Source organism: Cebidichthys violaceus, unplaced genomic scaffold (assembly GCF_023349555.1).
Source record: "Cebidichthys violaceus isolate CVI_PGR_0920_01 unplaced genomic scaffold, fCebVio1.0.p SCAF_49, whole genome shotgun sequence".
NCBI classification, from domain to species: domain Eukaryota; kingdom Metazoa; phylum Chordata; class Actinopteri; order Perciformes; family Stichaeidae; genus Cebidichthys; species Cebidichthys violaceus.
In genome coordinates, this window is record NW_027176694.1 from 976,976 (window position 1) to 986,713 (window position 9,738).

Sequence of the window (9,738 nt, forward strand, 5' to 3'; positions counted from 1 at the left end):
TGGATAATCAAGGAGGCAGGAAACACACAATAGGCAGTAAGTGAAACGGAACGTGACACATGAGGAGTGAATCTACATAAAACAGGAAAGGGAATCAACATTATAAATAACAAAATACACAATAAACTAAGAACATAAAGGCAACAGCAGATGAACTAGTAAAGAGCACTAAAAGATAATAATGTCAAATACTCTTAAAAGTCCGAGGGCTCTGGGCACAGAGCCAGAACGTTACAGAAGTGACTAAAGAGGAGAACATCCACCTGTTGGCTCTGGGCACACCTTCCCTCAGGGGGAAAGTTCTCATGGTCACGCCCCATTATGTGCTCTGTTGAGCTGTGTGTAATAGAACAAAGTCATGGAGGCTGAATATCAGCGATGTATACAATTTGACTTTCACAGTCTTTTTTTTAAATGGCACTACTTTCATTGATTGACTTCATTCAAATTGTAAATGGTTATTCTCTGCTACATAAAGCTACTGTAACGTTTAGTCTCATAATGCCAGGCCTTTGGCTGCTCTCTTCCGTATGTTTTCACCTCATTAATTCAATAAAGATCAGAAAAAAATCCCACAACTTACAACTGGAAATAACTCTTAATAGTTTGCCTCTTTTTCCCCAATGACCAGCCAAAGTCAATGGTCAGAAGTTCTCAAAATCCAAGACTGCGGACAATGATGAAATACATTTTTGTCCTGATATTCAATAGCAGCCAAGTTATTTTCGGCATTCGCTACAGTGGGATCTAACATTTTAAATCAACAGGAAATGAAGGTGCGTTGATCTGCTCTGTACCATGACTGTACCTGGATCAAACTGTTTAAGTCTGTTCAATGAAAAACTCACTAATACTCACATATCCTGCTGGATGATATGCAATACTTACAGTGCATACGTCAGTGTAAATTCCCAATTCCCATTTCTCTCCTCAAAACATTCACAACAGTCAGAGGGAAAGCACAAAGGACTGGATGAAATATCATTTGCATACTATACAAAAGTGATTTCCTGGTTGTGCTTGTCAGGAGACCGGTGGAGGAAGATGGACAGTGAGATTCAGTGTCTTCTGTGGTCTCTGAAATGTGAGGAATCCAATATATCCACATATTTTCCCAGACATCTCTTTCATACTCCAGTCCAGTCGGTCGACCATGTGTCTTGGACTTCACGCTTCCCAAGCCCCTAGCCTGCCTTCTACAGACCACGACTTCCTACCACAGGACCCCTGCCGCTCGGCAAGGACCTGAGGCCAGACTCGTCTACCCAACACTAATGGCTCCGTTTAGCAACTCAGAGTCTTTGGTAGTTGAGCCAAGCACTCTCTAGGAGTAAAATCTGACATGAAGACCTGAAAGCACATTCTCACAGATTCCACAAAAGTGGAACAGGTCAAATCGTTGTAGCATCTCTTTCTTCTATCGTCTATTTATCCACCAGCTACCTTATTGTTAGAGAGGGCTTTCAGTTTGTACGGTGTCCTTAAAAAGGCTGGTCCTTATTTCTGGGGAGCTCTTGGGGGACCATTACAATACACAAGAAAATGAGCAAGGTGTCCTTCAAGAGTCCCCCCCCATTGGCTTTCAGCAAGAAGTGGAAGAAAACAGTGGGTAGCTTGCTAGCGGCGTGGTTCTAAGGGTGGCAATGTCGGCCGGTCACTTGGTCCACCACTTTGGTCCCGATTGAACTGGATGGATGACAAATGATATTTTGTAGCGACTGGAAAGCTGGTGCACAAAGGACTCAAATGCAAGACTTGACACATTGAGATGAAGTGAACAAAAAGCGTTCACTAGAAGATGTTCGGTACACAGGTAGTAGTCCAAAAACAGGCAAAGGAATCCAAAAACGCAAGGCAAGAGTTGAGTATAGGTAACTAAAGGTTGGTCCGAAAAGAAAGGTGATAACGAGGGACAGGTGAAACTAATCAGGGCAAGGCAGATAATCGCCTAATAAAAGGCGGGAAAAACACACAAAGACTGGAAGTATGAACCAAGCAGGACACCAAGGAGAGTAGCTTACAAACTAAAAGAAACACTAGGATAATGACAGAGACTACACGATGTTGTACAAACATTCATGGATCCCAATGTGTCCAAATGACTTTGGTGTTCCTCTGACTTTTTCTCTAGCACCATGCAGAGGTTAGCATTTAGCTCAAAGCACTGCTGTTCCTGAATACAGCCTCACAGACGCTTATTAAATAGCAAAAGCATAGTCTGGTTGACTGAACTGTCCGTCTGCTATTGGATGGTCTTTAATGTGAACTGATGCCACTTCTACAATGTGACATCACTACCAATAACAACCAATAGCGCACAGCCTTAGGGCTCAGGTTTTTGGTTATTTGTTAAAAAAAAAAAGAAAAAAAGAAAAAAAAAAGAAAAAAAGAATGGACCTACAATCCCACCACAACTGTGTCTATGCTTATCCAGCTTGTATGTTTTTACAGTTATTAGTGAGAGGACAGTCTGTCTGTAGGACCACCGTGATCACACTGTGTTCTGTGCATGAGCGACACGACTGCCAAGCCTTTGTAAAAAAAAAAAAAAAAAATTAAAGAAAAAGAAAGCTGAAAGAAAAGAAAGTGTCCGTATCCAAGAGTGTGTATGAGGTTAATGGGGCTTGGTCATGCATTGAGAAGGAGGGGAAAAAAAAAAAACTACAGACAGAACACTGTGCTCATATGGTCAAAAATCGTGACTCCATGTGTTGAGTCTCAGAAATATCAAATGTTTTTCTGGGAATCTATGAATACAATATCCTCCAGGTTGGACTGGTGCTCACTCAAAGTGTTAGTGGAGAGCATGTCAACAGAGCAGCAGTAAAATCACGTTGGGAGCCTCAGACAGCACTTCGACACTTCCTGTATTGAGCCGTGAGATTTATTGAAGGGTCGTGACAGCCGTTGAATTGATTCCTCTGTGTGGTCAGGAAGTGAATCTCAGAGCTTCTCATGCAGACCAAACATGCCTATACTGCCGCATAATGGTTTCAAACATACACACGGTTCCAGAAAACATAAATCCCCAATAGTATATCATCTTTGGAAGGGTAAATACATATTTTATTATTCCAACCCTTGTTGAGTGTGCTGTCGAATAAAATACCCACACATTTGGATGAACTGAGGCAGAGATCAACGAGGTTCTGAGCTACTTTCAGCACGTTGTCTGTTTGAAAAGTGTACATACATTCATATTCAAAGCCCCCCCCCCCTCCCCCCGAAAATGAGGATTGACATTCACCAATGTAGCGTTGAGAGAGATGGATTGCTTAACAAAAGCCACATTATTGTGTGCTGTTAAATAAAGACTTAATCAATTCATTCAAAGGCTGTGGTGAATGTTTCTGTTTGGTATTTGCACATCAATCCAACCCTCCACAGTCCATTGTTTGATATGCAAAAACATATTTCTTTTTCTTTGATTAACCAACTGCAAAACTTTGGAAAAAGGTGCCGGCGGGCAACACTGCTGGGCCTATGCTTGAATTCAATGTGTGAAAGTACAAATATGGTGTGAAATGCGTCACTTCCAGCACACTGGCTGTGTTTGGAACAGACTTTATTTGAGATGTTACCCAGAGTATGAGCTTCTTCTACAATCCTGAATATGGAGGTGTTAAACCAAGTGGTAGTATATACCGTATATTATTCAACACCACAACTGCTACCACTACTGTGCACTTTTTGCTTCGACTAAAAATAACACTACCAGCCGCTTGGCTTGTTGTCATTCTAACCCTCTCCACTTCGGCATCCATATAAAGCTCTGGCTTACCACTTGACTGGCTGATGATGAGTGACAGCATCCCTGATTCCCAGAATCCAGAGACGGCCAGCGAGCAGATCGGGGCATGTGTTCTGGATGATTTGGTGCAGGCTGGCCTGGGCGGCCATGAACAAATCCCTGCTTCTCCATGATGGACCATTTGCTTTCTTTATTTCACCGCTAACAGACAGGAAAACGGCCGATCCAACCCCAGAGGAAGACTTGGTCATATTTAACCTCTTAATGCTCTAAATGTGGACTGCAGCGGGGGGGGGGCAATGACATCAGCAGTAGCAGTGAGGATAAGTAATGAGATGGTGTGCATCACCAAGGAAAGTTATCTATTCAAATGAAATGTACCTAAAGTGCCATCCCTCGATCTGTCAGTTTGAATAATGATGGTCTGTGTGTGTCTCGTTAATCTCCAGCGAGTAGCCCGAGCCCAGTGGTCCCTTTGCCCCTTTTGAATACACAGTTGAGACAGCTTAAGTCAACCCTGCTCTTCCCCCCCTGCACCAATGAAGCTCAGCCTATTCCCTCTCTTACAAAAGCTCTGGCAACATGTCAAACTCAGCTTTTCAAATGAACATAAACCACAGTCCAAGTCTATGCTGCCATCCGTACTAATTATAAATCAGAGGAGGGGAAAAACCTCTTCCTAGTTCAAAACATGCCCACCAAGCATTCAGGTAGACTCGCAGACTGCTCATTCAAGGGGCTTGATAACGCTCCAACAATGTATCAGAGGAAAATACGAACCATAAGAGTGTTGACGCACGAGGGCAAAAACAGTGATGCTCTCAGTCAGGGAACTTAATAGTTTTTGGTTTTTTAATCCCATCGCTCAGACCTCTAGGAGGAAAAAAAATAGCCCAATTTGGGCTGCGTGGAAACCGGACCGGTCTCGATCTTGGACTGAATCATACCCTCCACAACAAAACAAATTTGCATCAGTGATTATTTTCCAAAGGGGGAGAAAAATCTTGCAGAAACTTTCCAGAGGTATAAACAGCGCAATTATTGACAAACAGCCACCGCGAAAGGTAACCTTAGCCTCCTGACGAGTATGCTTCGTTCAGCATGTGATATACATTACTTGTACAGATCTTTACAAGTGTTGCATTGCCGTACGATACAGTGGCCTTAATGTGAGCAGGCAGTGGCAATTGAGATTATTGAGCTGGATTTAAGTGTCTCGGTCGCCAATGAGAAGGTAAACTTCATTGGACCTTGCAGAATTTGATAGCTTAAAAGAGAACCTGATCTGCTCTTGCTGTTCGCCGTTGGTGCTCCTTTGGATGTGCTGATACACTGCTGCAATACACACACTGATGTCATTTAAAGTAATTCTACCTAAAGCCTGCGTGATGATATTACTTGAAAAGACGGCCTTGAATCTTTTTACCGTCATCCAGTGGTGGAAGAAGTACTCAGATCCATTACCTCAATAGAAGTACCGATACCAACCATGTAAAAACATTCCATTACAAGTTCAAAATCAAATAAAAGTATGACATCTCATAAGCAAAAATGTACTGAAAGTATCAAAAGTAAAAGATAATATGCGAGAGGACTGGCGCCAGCGATTTCTGTAACTTTCCGATGCCGAAGATCCAAGAATCCTGCAGCTCCTTCAAGCAGCTGTCGATGAAAGAGAGCACAGGTGAGAAACTAAGCACGGTTTGAACTTCTCTCTCTCTCTCTCTCTCTCAAGTTCTCTTTTCTTTAGTATCGGTATTTCTTTTCAGTGAAAACAGCTGCTCGAGGTTATGAGAGCGGTGAGAGTGAACCGTGACAGTAAAGCTGCAGGCTTGGCAGCTAAACAATGAGCTGAGACTCACTATGTAGTCCTTTTTTTAAAGCCGAGATACAGGCGATAATTCTCTATGGATCCATCATTACGAGTGTGGTCACATTGTTTTCACCTTGTTACCATTAAAATATCGACTGTAGTCTTTTAAATGGCCAAGAGACCCGCGTAAGCATCCTCCATCGTTAGCAACCATGTAAAGTGCGTTTGCCGTCCGCCTCCATGGCGCATATAATTATTCCCTTTCTGTGCTGCTTCTGATGAATAATTAAGAATGGACAAAGCGGATCACTGCCAGTATTGATCGCAATGCTTTATGCTTTTCGCAACGCAATCTGCGACGTCGAATGTGTCACGGATAGCTGCAACAAGACTGAGAGTGGGGATCCTCACACTTGCAACACCTCAACATAAAGCGCTTTCATGTGAAAGATTCCCACTTTGACCCAAGAGGAATATGTGGTGAAATCAGATTCTATGGTTTGGCTCTCTGGGAGAACGAAGAAAAACCTGGAAACTTTAGCCAACACTAATAGTGTGTGGGTGTGTGTGTGTGTGTGTGTGTGAGTGTGGGTGTGGGGGGGGGGGGGGGGGGGGGGTCACGGGGCCAACCGCAATTTAGATGATCAACCGTGTAATTTAATATAGGAAATGCAACAACTTATATGTGAGAATTTACACCTACTCGTAGACTGAAGAAACACGATGCTGGACCGACGCCTGTAACTTTAATGTGATCACTCAGAACCGGGTTTAACAAGTATCATTAGTGGCTCCATGAATATCTGGATGTTTTAGTGTTCCTGAAATGGAGAAATGCATAATTAAGAGCTTCTGCTGTCCGCAGTCCAGATGAACAGAATCACCATTAAAATAATGCCATATAGGTAATGGATTTGTAGCCTATGCTATTTATACTGTGGCATTGATTCCAACTATTTATTTGGTCGAGGACCCAACTCATAAACTTCTTTTATTTTGTTTTTCTGTTTTTCTATTAGTCCTTTTGGCTATACATCACAGTTTCAAGCTCTCTCTCTCTCTGCGTGTTTCTGTTCCATACTTTATGTGTCTCCATGAGCAAAGAATCCTCCACGAGCAGAACTCTCACCCCAATTAGCATTTATTCAGAAATCCCTACCTGGATGTAGTGGCGAAAACTGGCTCCAAGATTTACATGGGTAGGAGCTGTATGAATAAGACATTCTGTTTGGTTTACACTGAACTACGTAGATGTCTGAGAAATGCTACGGTGGCTGCCAGCGGACTGGAGAAGCACTCTGTCGCGGCCCATGCTGTACGAGGTCCAAGCGCTGAGTCTACGCTGTCTGGGAGATAGAGACTGAGTGGAACCCATCACCATTACCTTGGCTGTTTGTGGTCGTCAGCCTGCCATATCCCTCTCCCCACAAGCAGATGGTAGCATCGCTAGCCTGCCAAGTATACACTGACGAGAGTGTGTGTGTGTGTGTGTGTGTGTGTGTGTGTGAGACACGAGTATCCAATGGTGTATGAGTGAGTACGTGACCGCACACGAAATCGTACGTGGCAATAACACGGTCGAGTTCCTCGCAACCCATGGCGAAAGGCTACTTGTTCCCCTCCTTATCTTCCACGTCGGGGTGTGCTGTATGTTCTTCGTGTCTTTTAGCCTAGAGATGTCACAGTGGAATTAGAGTGATGAATCTTGACTGGATGAATGCGAGAAAGGATGTAATACGGTAACCCTACTATGCCGCGAAATGAGACGGCACGTGAACAGCGGGAAACGAATACAGTCAAAGTGAGTCAGCAGACCACATTGCATGTCAGAGTGTCCTGCAGATGTAGGCTTGAACCACTCACTGATAATACTCATAATTTACACATATCAAACAGCACCAGGCTGATTTCTTTTTTAAACCCCTCCAGTTATCATCGTTGGGGAGATTAACAGTGACCAACCACCTCGGAAACGGTGGAGGAGACAAACGGTTACCATGAGGATACAGGATACAGCCAACTGATGAATTAAACCATGCGTGGCCGCAGCTCTTATGAGCACATATGGATGTAATTAATAACAATATTGCCGGCGATAACTAAAACGGAAAATGTGCTGTTGGAGTTAGAGCACAATGCCTGGGAATGAAGCTGAAGGTCTTGGCCTGTCGTGCCTCGTACTGTAGCAGGTAGAGCGATGCTGAGTCAGGAGCTATAAGCATTCAGTGGTGGCAGAAGTACTTGGATACTTAAGTGAGAAGCCTAACACAATTAAAATATGAGCCGAAGGAGCTTGTTTAAAAAGGAACAGTTCGATATATGGAACAGCAGCTAGCAGAGGGTTAGCTTAGCTCCCCACAAAGACTGGAAGAGGGGAAACAGCTAGCCTGGTTCTGTCCAAAGCTAACAAAATCCATCCATTAGCATGCCTAAATCCCACTAATTAACAAGATACGTCTTGTGTGTTAAGTCTGTACAAAAAGTGTAATGTTGCGGTGTTAATGGACAGAACCAGGCTAGCCGTTTGTCCGTATTTCATCTTTACGCTAACAAGCTAACCAGTTGCTGCCTGTAGCTTTATACTGTCTAAAAAGTAACTAGCAAGGCTTCTACAGCCGTCTCATATATCTAGTGGAGTAAAAAGCAAGCTTCAGAAAAAGTGAAGCAGAAATATAAATGAGCATAAAATGATCATGGTAGAGTAAAAGCACCTCAAAACTGTAGGCTACGAAGCACACCAGCCTCCTTGAGCGACTGTGCTGAGTCATGTTCTCCCACTGACAGTACGGTATGTGGCTAATTCAAATCGAGAGAGGGAAGTGTTCACACGGCATCAAAGCTACAACATGGGGGAACATGCGTCCCATTGTTTCCAGTTGGAATGAGGTCTGGCACCACACCTTGGAACTCCTTTGACTCCAGCACTGTAGTAAAATAGTGTTTACCATTCCTGGATGGTATCATGTCAGTGTACACAGATGAGACGTCTCACAATGCCTATGGAATAAAAGAGCACGTTACAGCTTGTATGCATTCACAAACCCATGTAAAGCGTTGTCTGTACAACCCCCTCCCCCCCTTTCCTACTTTCACATACTCTCAGGCTCCGTTGCATCCCTCTCAGGGTATAAAATACCCCTCTGCGGTTGCCATTAACATTCACCCAGGAAGCTCAATCAGTAGCCAATTCTGGTTTTCCCTCCTTTTTGTAATTAAGGCCCCAGGCCTTGTGTGGGGTAAGCCTGTGCATTCTGGCTGAGAAGACGCCCTGAGAGGGGATTTGCGGTTTTGGGAAGCCTGCGCTGGAAAGAACAGCCGTCTGTTGGAGCCAGCGACTTTGCCCCCTCTCTGATTTGACACATGCCCCTACGACTGTGACAGAGTTTGCAGACAGGATGCAGCTTCGACGTGCACGGACCGAGGCTGCTGCCAGAGAGCCGGGAGCCGAGAGGCCGGCGCAAAACAACCAGAACGGCCCGTGGAGGCCACAGAATATCCTCTGGAAGACGATCGCAGCAGTCTGGAGCCTCCCGGTCAAGAGAGGTTTAGGAGTACGAGCATCGCCTGAAGCCAATAGTTTTTAATTCCACGGGGCAAAAGCTCTTCACATTGTTGGAATTACCACACAGTCTCACTCACATGCACGCACAAACTCAAGCTGACACAGAGGCATGCCTGCACATTGTCTGCACATTCATAATCACACTTTCGTAACCAATACTCTCCTCAAACACACACACACACACACACACACACACACACACACACACTTCTCTCATGGATGGTCTCTTGCCTTGAGAGGAAATCATTTTCCCAGCGCAGATGCCCTTGGAGAAAGGAAAAAAAAATAAAAATTAAGTTTGCATTCATGCTGGTGCGATTGTGTAGGGGGGAAAAAAAATATATACAGAATCAACAAAGAGATATTGTGCAGTGACCACAAAAAAAAAGCATTTCTTTGCCAGACGACCGTAGTGCTTCATATGCAAAGATTGCATCGCATTAGGAAATACGAGTCTCCACCTTCACACAAATGTCGCACCTCCTTATCAATAAGTAGTGAAGCAGTTTCAATTCTGTGGTCAACTCTCAGCACTTTATCAAAGGCCCAGAAAAAATACTTTGATGAATGCATACTTGTCCAAACCATTTTTCCACAGAATGTATTCATCAT